This window comes from Augochlora pura, chromosome 8, assembly GCF_028453695.1.
Source record: "Augochlora pura isolate Apur16 chromosome 8, APUR_v2.2.1, whole genome shotgun sequence".
Lineage (NCBI taxonomy): Eukaryota > Metazoa > Arthropoda > Insecta > Hymenoptera > Halictidae > Augochlora > Augochlora pura.
In genome coordinates, this window is record NC_135779.1 from 1607983 (window position 1) to 1622967 (window position 14985).

General features: G+C 48.5%; 1 long non-coding RNA gene across 1 annotated transcript in view; it reads left to right on the plus strand.

The window, feature by feature from the left end:
- Positions 1-14985, plus strand: part of LOC144474318 (uncharacterized) — a 111047-nt gene that overhangs the window by 56590 nt on the left and 39472 nt on the right. The window contains exon 2 of the long non-coding RNA XR_013494724.1: positions 2141-2187. This is a non-coding gene — a long non-coding RNA (uncharacterized LOC144474318). The remainder of the gene's footprint in view (positions 1-2140; positions 2188-14985) is intronic.

Sequence of the window (14985 nt, forward strand, 5' to 3'; positions counted from 1 at the left end):
TTCCATCGCGAGTAGGACTCGTCAAAGTACGATAAAGGGTTAAAGTCGCAGCGATCGCCGAAAATCAGCGGCATCGTCGACTCTCAGCGACGGACGCGTCGACGTCCGAAAATGATTTTCGTGGCTCGAAAAGCTCGGCGAGCGTCGCGACGTTGAACGAAATGGAACGAAACGAATGCCGAAGAACGCGGAATACATTAACGGTGGCACGTTAATGCCCGCGGCGCACGCGACGCTCGGCGTCCCGGCGTGCAACACTCGATTTAACTGCGTTTAGTTTTAATGCCGGCCGCGGACCGTTCTCTCTCCCCCCCTGACGTGCGGCCCCCACTGGCCCCTCGCCCCTCGGGCGATACATCGAGTTCCACTTCCCGTTTCCACCTGGCGGAACATTAACGCCCGGACGCCGCTAATGTGCGTTCTCTGTCATGGAAACCGGCTTAACCGACGCGTTCAACAATCTGTATCGTGGCGGCGTGCGGCGCGCGCGCGCGCAAACGTCGTCCCTCCGCGACCTGTCGCTTTCGCAATTCGCATGCTGTACCCACCTGATTTCTCGAAATCGTGGACAATTCATAGACCTTGGGGAATTTAACCCATTGCCCTCGAAACAATTTTAACTGTCAATTTAGAGTAACTTCTGTGGCTTATAGTATTTTTGTTTTATGCAACAAAGTACACTCGCATGAGTATGAAATTTATTCTTGCGATAGTTTCACCGTTTAACACAGTTTTTGAATATAAACTTTGATGGTAAGGCATAGAAATGATCTTGGAACGTTGTATAACAATTTTAGTGGTGCCGCAGTGTCGCCACTCGAGTGCAAAGTTAAATGCAAAGAATACCTGTCTTGATACTGATAATAAAAATACATAGAAGCGACGACAATATTCTCTATAATTGCGAGACAATATTGTCTGTAAAAGGTCACTTTATCTTACATTTTATTGAACGTGGCGAATCGTTCCACCAATTTCTGTATCTCTGCCACAAAAACGTATCCGATTACAGACATTCGCGTTTTCGAACACCGTTTAAATCGACGCGGAATGTTATGTTGGAAAAATACCAATGTAGAAGTTTCAATTAAAAATTGTACAGAATTTCGCTGGAAACGTCCGCGATCCAGCTATCGCGATGCTCTTTCATCGGTCACGCATCCAAAACGACCCGAGCGAGCGTACCCGACACTCGCGAAATCCCGTTCGCAATCATTTTTATTCATTCCTTCCTGTCGGCACCGTGAAAAACAGCAGGGGCGTATCCATCGGGTTCAATTCGGCCATTAAAAAATTTAAAAGGGTCTCCCTCTCCCTCTGTCTCTCGCTCTCGCTCGCTCGCTCTGTTTGTCGGTGGCGACCCGACAACCGATCCGATGGTAGACAAAACGGAAACGCGGAAAAAGGGACAGCCGAGCGATCGCGAAAATGTATGCTCGGCGACGCGAAAGAGATACGGAGAGGAGCCGTAACCGAATCGAAACGCGTTGCCGGACGAATTGATATTTCGAGGGACCGAAGGGGGGCGGAGGGGCCGGAGGGCCAGAGGGTGGACGGGGGTTGCGAGCGGCGGACTTCATGAAATTCGAGCCCGGCGCTTGCATCTCGTATGCGAAACAGCTGCGTGTCGCGCGTGCATTTCCATTTCCGTGTGCGCGCCGCCCGCGCGAACACGATCGCCTCTGCTCCAGTCAACCTCTACAGCCCCATTCAACCCGCGACCAACTCACAGCGGCTACAAAAAGCTTTTGAAACGCCGATCTTACTCGCAACAAAATTCCAAACCCTGTCAAAATAATCTCGGCACGAAATTTTCAATTTTCAATTTTCTATAATCTACCTATACCTTTGCCAAAATAATCTCAGCTCAAAATTTCCAATTTTCAATTTTCTACAATTTATCTCTATTCAGACGATCACGATTTCCTGAATAAAAATCATGCTCTCTTCCATAACCTTTCTGCATCGTACACTCGCTTCGCAGATGCGCGACGTGTCTCGCCGAGCCCAGTGTTCGCGTTTCCGGAAGGAAGCCGCCGACACCCTAAGCCCGAATCATTATTCACGCGGTCGATTAAGTCCAGACAGCGAATTTTCCCTCGGCTGTAATATAATTCGGGGATCTGTTGTGTTGTTTCAGATCTCAAGCCAGCCTCGTCCGGCCCCGAGTTTCCTTACTGCTGTCAGGTGAGTGACATTAATGTCGCCGATGGCAACGCCGGGTTTTAGCCCAGGCTTAAGGAATTGCTTTATCGTCCGGCTGTAACTCGAACGGGAAAAGCGTTCGGTAACTTTCTTTCCGGCTCTGCCCGGACCCCGGACGAACCAATTTTCTTTTTTCTTTCCCCCAGCCCGCCGCTAAATTGTTTTATCATTTGTTGCCGCTGCCCTCTTAAAACAAAATCGTCCAACAAAATTCCAAAACAAAGAATAAGCTAACCTGTTTGTCGAGCGCAAGTCCAAGGGGGTGGATCACCTAGCCGGCCGCGAAGCCGATTAATTGGACGAGGAAGTTCTCAGCTACAAATATTTGGCTCGCGGTGAAAGGCTCCGAGTGCCTCGGGACATAAACCATAAACCATGAACGCTTGAACGAAGGCGGCGGAGGTGAAGTAGATCGCGAGACGGGCGCGATCAGACGAGTGTGCCGGGTATGGAGATTTCTCGTGGCTCGTGGGCAACTCGCGTTCAAACTCCCGCGAAACTTGGAACATTATTTACTCGGCGCGCTGCTTTTGATATTGCATCCCTTCTGGAACTCCTGTAGGCGGTATCCTTAGCTGCCCGGCGGAAGCGTCGGCCTTCAATCCGATGCGGGATACTTTGATTCCTGACGAATTCGCGTGTTTGGCTAGCGCCGATCTTACGGACGAATGTTTGTTCCTCTTAACGCACCCGCAATGGGATGTTTTTACTTACGCTTTTATATAAATCGGAGCATTTTAGCAATGTGAAGATATTTTCGTATGTTAAATATATTAAATTTTAAAATCAAATTGAACATATTAAATTTTAAAACGGACGATGCGGGCGTTTGATCTGGACGCTTACAGCACCAGGAAACGTAGGCGCCAAGAGTAGTCAAAGGGTTAAGAAATGAATGACAATTAAGAATCGCCTCGCTATACAAGCGACAACTTTCCTTGGTGTTATTCCTCGCGCCGCGTCCCTCGATTATCTCAGATCCCGCGGATCCGCCGGCCAGACGTAAAACAGCTGCTCCGCCGTCCTGTCGAGCGCTTCTTCCAATTTCTTCGGGAATCTCGTCAGAGTCCTCTGATAACCGGTCGCTCGCCGCGATCCAGTTCCCGATCTCGCCGCGATCCCTTCGGCCGGCGGACGTAACAGGAAAAATAATGCCGGTCGGAAAAAGCTCGGGGATGGGGAACGTGACAGGCGTTATCGAGGGAGCGACGAGAAGAAATCAGGAATGGAGTGCGCCCACACACACACACACACACACGCTCGCGGCTGCGGTCTGATCCTTTTCAGTCGAATAACACGCGTTGGAACGAGGGAGAAAGAGAGAGAGGGAAAAGGGAAGAGAAAAAGACGGCGAGAGAGAAAGAGAGAGAAGAAGGGAGGGAGAGTGAGAGCGATGGAGAGACAGAACGCGCGGTGGGAGCTGGATAGATAGCGAAAAGGGGTGACGAAAAACGCGAGAAGAACGGGAGAACTGGCGACGGGCAAAGAATGCATCGAGCCAGACAGAATAGCCGGCCACGTAACGTCGTACTTTTCATTCTTGCGATCAACGCGTGCTCCGCATCGTGAAATCGCTGGAAAGAGAGAGGAGACGCAGACCCGGCTCTCTGCGTGCGGCGGCGAAGGAGGAGGGGCGGGGGTTGCGAGGTTGAAAGGAAAGGCCGAGAAGCGTTTTCTTTGGCGAGAACCGGAGGTAGAAATAACGTAGCGGGGAAAATAAATGATAAGGGGACGCGATCTCGCGCGGCACGTGCGGACAAAAAGCGAACCGTGGCGATTAAGGGAAATAGGAATGATAAGGGAAGTTGCCCGGGGAAATACGCGATCCGCACGATCCTTCGAACGTATCCGCGTACGGCTGGGATTTTGCCACATTTTTCTCGGACTGCTTACGCGGATGAATTCGGAGTGTCGCGCGAACGGTTCGACTAGTTGTTCGAAAGTATTCTTGAGAAGTCGAAAAACGATTCGTCGTTGTTTCCGATGCCTCCCTTGGAATCCTGTTCTCTTCGATTCGAAAGATATATATATATAAAAATATTTCAGGAGAACATATGCAGGAAATATTGTTGGAACAATAATTGACCCCTTGCGCTGTGACTGCTTTTATGCTGCGTTGATTAGCACCTATCTCTCCTTAATATTTTCCTGAATACAACTCAATAATTTTTGTTTATCGTATTGTTTATATTACCTTCCATTTCGAGACTTTGATGACAAAAAGAAAATTCACTTCGATTTCGATTTACAGGAAATGAATAATTTATTAATTTAGTAGATCTTTCGTGGAATCTTCGTCACGAGTCTGACTCGTCATAGCGCGAGGGGTTAATTTAGGGCGAGTGACTTGTCCAGCGAGGCGCGAGTATCGCGTCAGAGATATTTCTGTAACGATAGTGATCCTCGAAGACTGCAGGGTGCAGAGATCCGAACGAAGAAGAAGGATGAAGGACGAAGCGTAGGTGTGAGAAGGAACGCGACGACTCGGAACGAGTTCAGCAGTTTGGTCTAAAATTCGGAAGCGTTTATTTACGGTATTTTGTATGTTCAGTTAATCCTTAGAGGTCTCTATTTTTTACTCTATATACAGGAGTATCCTACATGTACAAAAAAGGTGAGACAACGAGAAAAGAGAGCGAAAGCAGGGACGGATCGAGGAGTAGAGAGGGACCGGAGCGGTTCCGGAAAACCGGAAAATACTTGGGCCGGACAAGCAGAATAAAATATATAGTGTCGAGGGAGGCCGAATGAAAGGGCGGACGGGAAACGAGTGAGGCGAAGAGGAGAGCAGGGCGCGAGTGGATGGCGGAGAGAGAGAGAGAGAGAGAGAGAGAGTGCAAGAAGCGTCTGCATCACCTTGCATTCCACTTGACGGCACTTCTGCGTCGTCGCCTGCTCCTTCTTTCTCCTTCCGGTTGTGCGCGCCCGCTCGGTCCCCAGGCATCCTCTTTTTCACCGCGCCGTTCCGCTCCGCGCCGCTCTCCGCAGTCGGCGTCGCGACGATGAATATCGAGGCGGCGCGCTGCTGGGAAGTTCGAGCGGAGAATCGACGAGCACGCCGAGTTTAAGCAGCCTGCCACGCTCCGACGATCACGAAAAGCTGACGAGTTCTCTCTCTCTCTCTCTCTCTCTTTTTCTCTCTCGCACCGTGTGTCTCTGAACACCCCCTCGTTTTCGCTTTCGCACCCTCGAGCCGGCAGCGGAGCTGCATCCTTGCACGGTTTAATCAAACGGCTGCCGCCGCGGCACCGTCGTCGCGCGAACCTCGACTCGTTTCGCGTCATCTCTCGATCCGGAGACGAACGATGATCCTCCTTTGAATCCACGCCTTTTCCAGCGATCCCTTCAGGGTCGCGCGCGCGCTTGTTATTCGAGGCGATGCGCCGCCAGCGTCGCGTAAACTCCGCCGATTACTCCCTCGTTTGGATATCCCCTTTCGCGCGGATTTTTTCGAGGCGTCGTTTTCGTCGCCGACGCAATTATCTGGTATACAAACCATGCACAAGCCGTGCTTCCATTTTAACAAAGGGTCGCTTTCTTTTCGACCGCAACCGACTTAGAAACGAATCGTCCCTTTCGGCGCGCGGAACTCCGCTTCACCGCCGCGTTTTCCGTCCGCCAAAAGCGCGGGGACAATAACGATAGACGAACGCCGACGGCCATGATTAATCGTCTAATTGCTAATTGGCACGGTAGCTCGACAAACGAGCAGCCGTGTTTAACAAACACGAAACGCCGCGCCAGCTCTCTCCGTCCGTAAATACGTAAACTCTCTCGCGCGACTTATCCGCTCTCACCATTGTGCCGAGAGACAGCGAAACATTGTTGCGACGAAGAACGGGGGCGCGTCATTGTTCGAGACGTTCGATGGTCCGTGTCTAAGGGGTTCTGTTGATCCTTGGATACACCGGGGATTTCGGGTAACAGACGTCTCGCCGCGGTATCTCGTTTGAATTCCATCCGACTCGACTGTATCCGGATTATTATCTAGAGATTATTATTATAAAGTGCCGGAGGAAGATTCTGTTAATTGACAATTTACTTCGACGCAATATTTCTGAAATTATACAGCCAGTTAGCAAAGGTTATGTAGCCAATAGTCTATAGAGAGTTTCGAAATGTATCGGAGACAATTTCCGACTCCTGTCCACCGATTTCACCGGGCGGTTTATTGTTCCAGCGGAATCGGAATGTTCCGTGGAACCGCATTGCAGATTTTCCGGCGATCGGCGGACAACAACGTTGCCCCCGCGGCGATAAACCAGGCGCGTTGATAACACCCGGGGAACGTCTTAATTTCATGCATTGGGAACGGATCGATGCCCGGGGCTCTCTCTCTCTCTCTCTCTCTCCCTCTCTTTCTCTCTCTCTCTCTCTCTCTCTCTCTCTCTCTCTCTCTCTCTCTCTCTCTCTCTCTCTCTCTCTCTCTCTCTCTCTCTCTCTCTCTCTCTCGGTTACCCCCATAAAGCCTGTTACGGTTTGTTTCCGTGCACGGCGAACGGGTTTTACAGCCCCCGCGGGAGAACGCGACGCTCGCGGCCCGAGCGGAAACGGCGCTGTCCCGATGACGTATCCTTTGTTCGCCGGGAAGCTGGCGTTTAGATACGGCGAACACGGTTTTACGAGGCTGCGACTCTACGCTCCCAGGAATATCGCCCGTCCGGTCCTCGCTGCGATTCGATACCGCGAAAATGGCTGCTCGACACCGTCGAAACGCTTCGCGAGAATAAACGCACTCGTTTAACCCTTTACGCCACGACTCTTTTCACGCTGCGTCGATTAGAACTTATTTGTACTTAATATTTTCCATAATTAGGACCAGATCATTTTTGTTTCTTCTATCGTCTTTATTTAATCTCGTTTCTAGACTCCGCTAATAGAAAAATACAATTTCGTTTTTAGATTTAGAAGAAATTAATCGTTATTATAGTGCAATCGGTTAACGTGCCTAATATCAAATGCTCCGCCTCTTTCCGTTCGCTACGATTCTTTTTAACCCTTTCGACACGAGCACTCTGTTCACCGTGACACTCTCTACGAGGCGACGAAAATTCGCGGTCAATTCTCCTTTATACGAAGAGTGTCCTATCGATTTAGATGAAATTAATAATATTCGTGTTTAGTAAATTTTATGATAAAATAAATATAATCTTTATACGAATATTATCCCAAGCGTTAAATGAAAGCTACGCTGAATAAAACGATGTTCCTTTAAACCAAAAAAAAGTTAGTTTGCGTTGCTCCCAGCATTGATATTAGGGGACAGAAAATTCTGTAGCGAAGGGGTTGAACTCGGCCGACGGCTTCCGTCGCAAACCTCGTATTTACGCGCGACGCTTGTTTCGAAACGGAAAGGGTGATTGCTGTGGAGAAGCTCGTTGCAACTTCCTTCGCATCCAGCATCCAGGCGTCCCCGATTTTCTCGCCGTCGAGTTTTATCTTGCGAGAACGCCGCGACAGTCTGCCGATGAATCTTGTTACCTTAATGTCCGCCTCGAAGGGAGTGGTGAGGGGAGGCGAGAAAGAGAGAGAGAGAGAGAGAGAGAGAGAGAGGCAGAAAGAGTAACGCACTTTGCGCGCTAGTTTTAAACAGGACGCCTCTCGAGACGCCGATACGTTAAACAAGTTTCTCGCGCTATACCGTTAATCCCGGCGACACTGTTACGCTAATCTGTCGCGACGCAGCCGGGTTCGTTGAAATATTTTTAACCCTTTCATTCGGATATAGTAGAAATATAATTTGAATGCGACTTAAATACAATTATATAATTTATATTGAAATTATCTTAACATTTAGAGAATTAATTCGGATTTAATTAATACAGAATAATAATAATAATATAAATACCGGCTGTCGCCTCTCATTCGACCTGCCAAACGAAATACCTTGGCGATCGCGAATCGCCTCTCGTCCGTGAAGGGTTAATACCCAATTGAAAACCCTCCAAAAGAATCCCCCTTTCTCGTTCTCTCTCTCTCTCTTTCTCTCTCTTTAGAAAGACCTACGACAGTCCCTCGAAACGTTTCACCCAAAATGTACGATCCGCCGGCTAAATAATGCATTTTCCACCGCCTCACAATTTCGCTTCGCTCTCGTTCTCTCCGATTAACCGGCATCCCCCCTTTAGAGCTTCGCTCACGGATGGGAGAGACGGGTCTACGCGATGCTACGAATACCACCGTTGTTGATTATTAACGCCGCCATTCGTTCGGCGGCTGTTTAACGAGCCACCGGGCTTCCGGGATTTTCGGCTCCGCGTGGACGTTCCTGCCAAGAGTTTTCGCCAAATAGGATTAATTATTTGTTAATGGTATGCCCGTGGACTGTGGAGGTATTCGGCCGAACATGTTCCGACAGATTTCACTCGACGGAGGTGAACCCGGCGCAATTTAAAAATCGATTCAATTATTTAGAGCGGTCCGCATAGAGCTTTTATTTCAAGCTTACGTCAACTCAATTTATCATTATTATGATTATCATTATAGAGGTTAATAATCGCGTATCTGCTCGTCTCGATCTTCTCAAAGATTTTCACAAATCGAAAACGTTCGTTTCAAAAGACTCTGATTAATTCCAAAGCGGTAGAAGAATAGGGAAAACTGTTTCCACGCGATCAGCAAGCAAAGAGCAACTCACGGCGACACAGGGACTAGAAAGCCAGAGAAAACCGAGCATTTCCCGAATAGCAGTTCGCGCACGTCCGTACGTCCGTCCGTCTGCTTGTCGCAAGATGAAAAACCCTAGGACGAACCTCGGCGCAAAGTTGTCGCCGAAGAGTATCGCTGGCTCTTCGTCGTCCGCTATACATTCTCCACTCTCGACTCTCTCAACTCTCCCTCTCTCCCTCTCTCTCTCTCTCTCTCTCTCTCTCTCTCTCTGCTCTCTCGACTCGCAGCGCCGGCAGATAACCGTTCTGCCGCGCGAAATTATTATGCAAACTGTTTACGCCGAGAACAGAGCGCCTCGCCGCCGCACCGTGCAATACACTTCGCGACGAGGGTAGCACAATGAGGACCCGGCGTAAAGTTTCTTTCCGGCCGGTGACATCGCGGGTCTGGCGGTGCTGCGAGCGAGGAGCGAGGTCTCGCGATTGTTCGCGGAAAGAAGGATGGAAACGTCTGGAGGAGACCAGCGTGTTTCGCGTAAGAACGCCTTTATTCCGCGGCTCGCGGTCGCGAGGTTCAATTCAGAATTTGTCTCGCGTGTCGGCGGACATATGCAACCGGCAGCTTCGCGATTCGAAGATAGTGGGAAATTAAAGCTGTCTGTTTCTTCGAGATGGATTCGCTTTTTAGGTGCCGAGGGATCGAGGGTTTATAGACGGAGTACGCGGCGCTTTGCTCCGATTGCGCTGGAAATGACTACTTTTTGACATTAACCCTCCAGCGGACGAAATCTCGAAGACGGAATATTTCCAGCTCCGCGTTTTGAGAGCCCCGGGCATCTCCTATCGCCGTGCCACTGTCGAACCATCGGCCATTAGCACGCACCGGTTATTCCTCGAAATTTGGTCAGCTTCCGCGCGCCGGAAACTGCGTTGAACGGTCCCCGGTCTTGGTTCCGACCGTTCGCCGAATTTCCCTCGAAATGTTGACGGCTTTGCCCGCCCCGTCCACTCCACCACCCCCCTCACCCCGTCGTCGTCGTCGACGCGGCCCCACATAATTCCGGCCGGGTCGCGTCGACAATTATGCGCTATCATATTAATGAGCCCGTACTGTGACCGGTAATCACGCGCGGCGGCTGCCACGCTTGTTTACCGTGGAAACGAGATCCGCAAACTGTGCGCCGGCCCAACCCACCCCCTGTTACAATTTCTCACATATCGGTGACGCGGCGCGTTAAATGAAACTCGCGGAGTTGGCGGTGGGCACCCCTTTACAACCCGTTCGCGCCCCCCTCGATCACGAGACCGCGGGATCACGGCTTCCAGCACCGGTCCGCCGGATTAGGTTCGGGGAATAATAGAAATTCAGGCGACCGTCCATACGTTGGCCACGCTCGCATCAAATATTTCCACGCGGACCAGGCCTGTCCGCGCGAGCTACCGTAAATCGCTGGATCCGGAAACGGAATCGGGTTCCGCTGCTTTATCGTCGCGCTGTTCGAATGCTCGTTTTTATTAGCAATGCAAACTATGCCGAGCGCGAGGTGCGACATTGTTTTTATTTCATCGAAGGCCTTGCTGTACCTTTGTTTTCGCGGTAAAAATTATGAAATAATTTTTTACAGTCATAATTGCTCTGTCTCCACTTTCGTCCTCACTAATTTTCAGAACTCTGTTTTAGTTCCTAGAACACTTTTCTAGTCTTTTAAACTCTCTTCTAACCTTTAGAATTCTCTTCTAGTTCTTAAAACTCTCCCCTAACCTCCAAAACTCTCTTACACTCTCTAAAACTCTCTACCACTCTCTTCTAACATTGTTCATTCCGTTTTAACCTCTCCGCCATCGTTTCACAATTTACGGAAGTCGACAATTTTCGCGCGCAGAATCAACGAAACCGAAGGGAACGTTCGAATAAAATTTTCAACGGAAATGGTAGGAGATATCTGGCGCAGATTGTACGCCCGGAGACTCTACGTCCACCTATTAATTAAGGTCTGCAGTATTAAAAATGTTCCCGAGGCTTCGGGGGGTGCCGCGTTTATCTCTCCGAAGAAATTCCCGATTCAAATTGAATTAAAACGATCGCGACGAACCGTGAAAAGCTTGCCGTGCTCTCTCTCTCTCTCTCTCTCTTTCTCTCTCGGTATCGATCCACGTCTTCCTTTCCCGTTTCACTTCTCACCTGGTCCTGCGATGGACAGGAAGGAAAAAACCTCGCCGAGAGGTAAACGCGGAAAGACGGTCCCGTGTAAACGAACGGTTTACTTATTCTTAGACGGGGGAGAGAGAGAGAGAGAGAAACGAGATAGATAGAGAAAAAGAGAGAGGAAGGCTTCCTTTCGCGAGAGGACGCCGTAATAACGTCGACCGGTCCACGGACGGAGAAAAAATGGCGTCGCTTGGCTAGCGTAATTTTACGCCGCAGGCGCGGCCCGGCAATTTTCTACGGGACGTTTCTTCCATTTTGCGGTCGTTTATTTCCACGACCATTTTGTTCGTTGAAGACGACTTACTCGTTCTCTCGGTTCAACGACAATTTTTCTCGCGACCTTTCCTTTCCTCATCGAGCCGCTGCATCGTCTATCGATGCCACCAAAATGGCGGACGGTCCTCCGCGGCGCTCGATACCCCGAAACACTAGTAAAAAAAAGGCTCCATAATTTACCATCATATTGCATTTCTTACCGAGTCGAAACTTACTCTTCACGCTATCTTCTCTCTATAGTTCGTAACAAAATTTATAATATATAATACGAATAGTTCATTTTCAAATTTTATTAGAAAACGAATTAATGTTTCGTTCAATCTCTTCAGCCTAGTTTATGTATTTATTGGACAGACTCCAGAGTCCACTTGTACAATATAAATATATAAAAATACTTCTATTATTAGGTTATAGGGTAATCTAGGTTTATAGGCTACAGTCTAAGGCGACCAAATCATAGCGTTTATCTATCTCGTTGAAAGCAGAAAACCTCCAAAAATTCGCGAAATATATTAATAACTATTTTCTTAAACTCGGAGCCCAATTTCATTTTAATCAGCAACATAAATCGTCGCCTCGATAATAATTTGAAAAACCAATGCCGAGAAGTCTCCTTCCGAAATCATTCTCAAGGCCCCTTACAAAATAAAAGCTGCGATCTTATTAAGAATCTGGTCCATCTTCTCTCTCTTTTACCGGAAGCAGGTCGCAGGATATTAAAGCTTGGTACACAGGGTTTCTTTTTTTCTTTCAAATTTTTATTACAAACGGCGCGGCTGGTCGCAACTGCCGCGATCCTCGCTCCGGCTCTCGTTTCGCAGCTCATCGACGAGCCGGCGCGCGCGCTCGCGTATCGACGCTAAAAGATTAATATTCCCGGCGCGTGCACTGTAAATAGATCTTTTTGGATTCGCGTCCTTTCCCTTTGATAGATACGGGGGCCGCGCGGGCGCGCGGGGGGATAGAGCGAGAGTTTAAAGCCGACTTGCTTGGTATTGATCGGGGTATTAAGTTTCGCGTCGACATCGATACACGTAGCCCCGGGTTCCCTCGGGATTCTGGAGAGGCCGAACGCGCCGCGACGCTCTGCACGTCGGCGAGAAAGTCGTCGCGTGAACTACGATGGTAAATAATATTCGACACGGTGACGAAACGTCACAAACAAACATGTCGATAAACAAACACTGCGGCGCGGGATTAGGTTTGGTAACAACCCAGCTCGAGACGCTAAAATCCTCTAATTCGCGGCCTCGTTGTTCTCGCCGCCGCCGAGGAAACGATTCGAAGCTCGAAATATTGGCGGGTTCGCATCGATCGCGAACACCGCGCCGGTCGTATTCCTTCTTTCGATGCCCGGTCTTGGTGGCCCAGCAGAAATTATTACAATTTTGCCAGAGCTACGGATTTCACGTGTAATTCGGAGCTGGACGAGGGCGATGTGTAATCATCGCCTACCCTGGTCGAAACGATTACGTATGTTATTATAATGCGTGCAGCATATATTTTACAATTCATCAAATTTAACCATCGAGTTTTCGTGATTGAACAGCGGGGCAGTTGAAATGAAATTATCGCGATCATTGGATCCCGATATTCTGCAGCGGACGTAACGATAATCGGCGCATTAAAGCCAAGAGCAACGGCGGAAACGATTACGGAAAATTAAGAAAATAAAATCGCGTACGCCAACGTTCACGCGATTATAAAATTGGCCGTCTCTCGCCGGACATGTGAAATACGATCTTGAACTCTATTTTAGCTGATAATTCGAAATAAACAAATTCAGACTTAATTCTAGATTAAATCATGCATTGACGCAAAGGTTGTCGTTATTACGATAATAACCGGGTCTTCAAGTTTTCAGATTTTCAAGAAGAAAATCGCCGAAAGTCCTCGGCTTCGGAACAATATCAATTTTACGCGGACGATAATTCAATAACAATTTTATTCGGCTTTATCGGCTGTGTAAACTAGCCGTGCCCGTTGCCGGGCAACGTCGGCCACCGACGGCCACCGTTCGGGGCCCCGCTTCCACGTTTTATCCGGGCGGCGCGCGTGCACCGAGTTAATCGTACATTGCGATTCCAGTTAACGGTGCCCGTATTTCCGCAGAAATTGATATAAACGATAACCGCGCGGCGAACAGGGAAAGACAGTGGCAATTTCCACGGGACGATGCCCGACGTAGAATTTCCTGTTAAACATTTAACAGGAGATACGCGTATTTTTCACCGCAACACGTTGCTGCCATAATCGGCAACTTGACAAGCTTACGACGAATTCGGAATTTTAATTATCGATTAATGTATAATTAACCCTTTGCACTCCGAGGCTCTAAAATCGCTCTAACACGATAATCGTTGCATAGACAAAATTTAGATTTAAAAAATTATCAATTAGTTAACCATTAAGGCGAGCTATAAATATCAATTTCATGTGCGTAAAAGTGCACTTTGTTGCGTAGAATAGAAACACTATGAGCCAGGAAAATTATATCAGTTTTACAGTGAAAATGGCTTCTCGGGGGCGAAGGGGTTAAAAAGGGTTGCGATCGCTATAGAAATGAAAAGGTTCGAGTGGAACAGTAAAAAGCCGGACTGCACATTTTCGTGACAATTAACGTGAACGTAAACCATTGTTGTTGCAAACGTTACGACACCTTTGATTCAACTGCGATTTTTTTACGTCGGCTCGCGTTTTCTTTTCACGATTGCATATCCTTTTTTCCCACGGGGCAGCAAGTTAATTGCTAATTTAATTTACAACGCGTAATGTTCCTTCTTCCCTAACGATAATTATTCGCAGTTCCCGTACGGCGATATTTTTCCCCCCGATGTTCCATCGAGAGGACGCGTCGCGCTCGACGAAATATCGCGACTATGAAAACCGTTGCCGTAAACAAATCGATGCGATGAACGCGATAATGAAGAACGGAGCGAAAATAAGCGAGTTCATTGTGCGACGCCGTCCGTTTTTCGAAAATTCGGGCTGACCAATTTTCGACGCGTATCCCTCGCACAATACAGTTTATTCGACGTTCCACGGCCAATTGGAACACGATTCAACCTCGGTGCAATAACTAGCCATTGATAACAAAAATGGGAACACCTAAAAGACGTGTTCAACACCTTGCTGTATTTTGACATAACCTGTTCGTCGTAGAGATCTCTATTAATATCGTATCAAGTATAAATGTTATTCGGTTCTTTCAAGCCGGAATAAAAGTCTCGCCTCTTGCCGTCGGTATTTAACCATTCCAGTAAACATATACAAACGCAATAAATATTTTCGCGTCTCCTTCTAAGAAATGATTACAATAGAAACATTGCCCATCTTTCTAACTATGAAGAAAATAGTAAGGTAACGGGTTAAATCTCTCGCGTATACATCTTTCGCATCCAAAAACGTATTAAAAAAATCGCCGCCGTTTCGCGACATTTTCCTGCAGGGAAGACACAATAAATATTCGCGAAACAAAGAAAATTATTCTCTGTACGAGTCGGGGCATTTTCGGGGGCAGGGCGGCAGAAATAATGCAGGTGTAATCGAGGCTCGCCGTGTCCTGCGAATCCACGAGGGAAAATATTTGCGAGCTGCATTCGCCAGGCGTCGCAGGGCGTCGGAGGGCGTCGGAGGGCGTCGGAGGGCGTCGGAGGGTGCGGCAGGGTGTCGCTGGCAAAAGGAAGC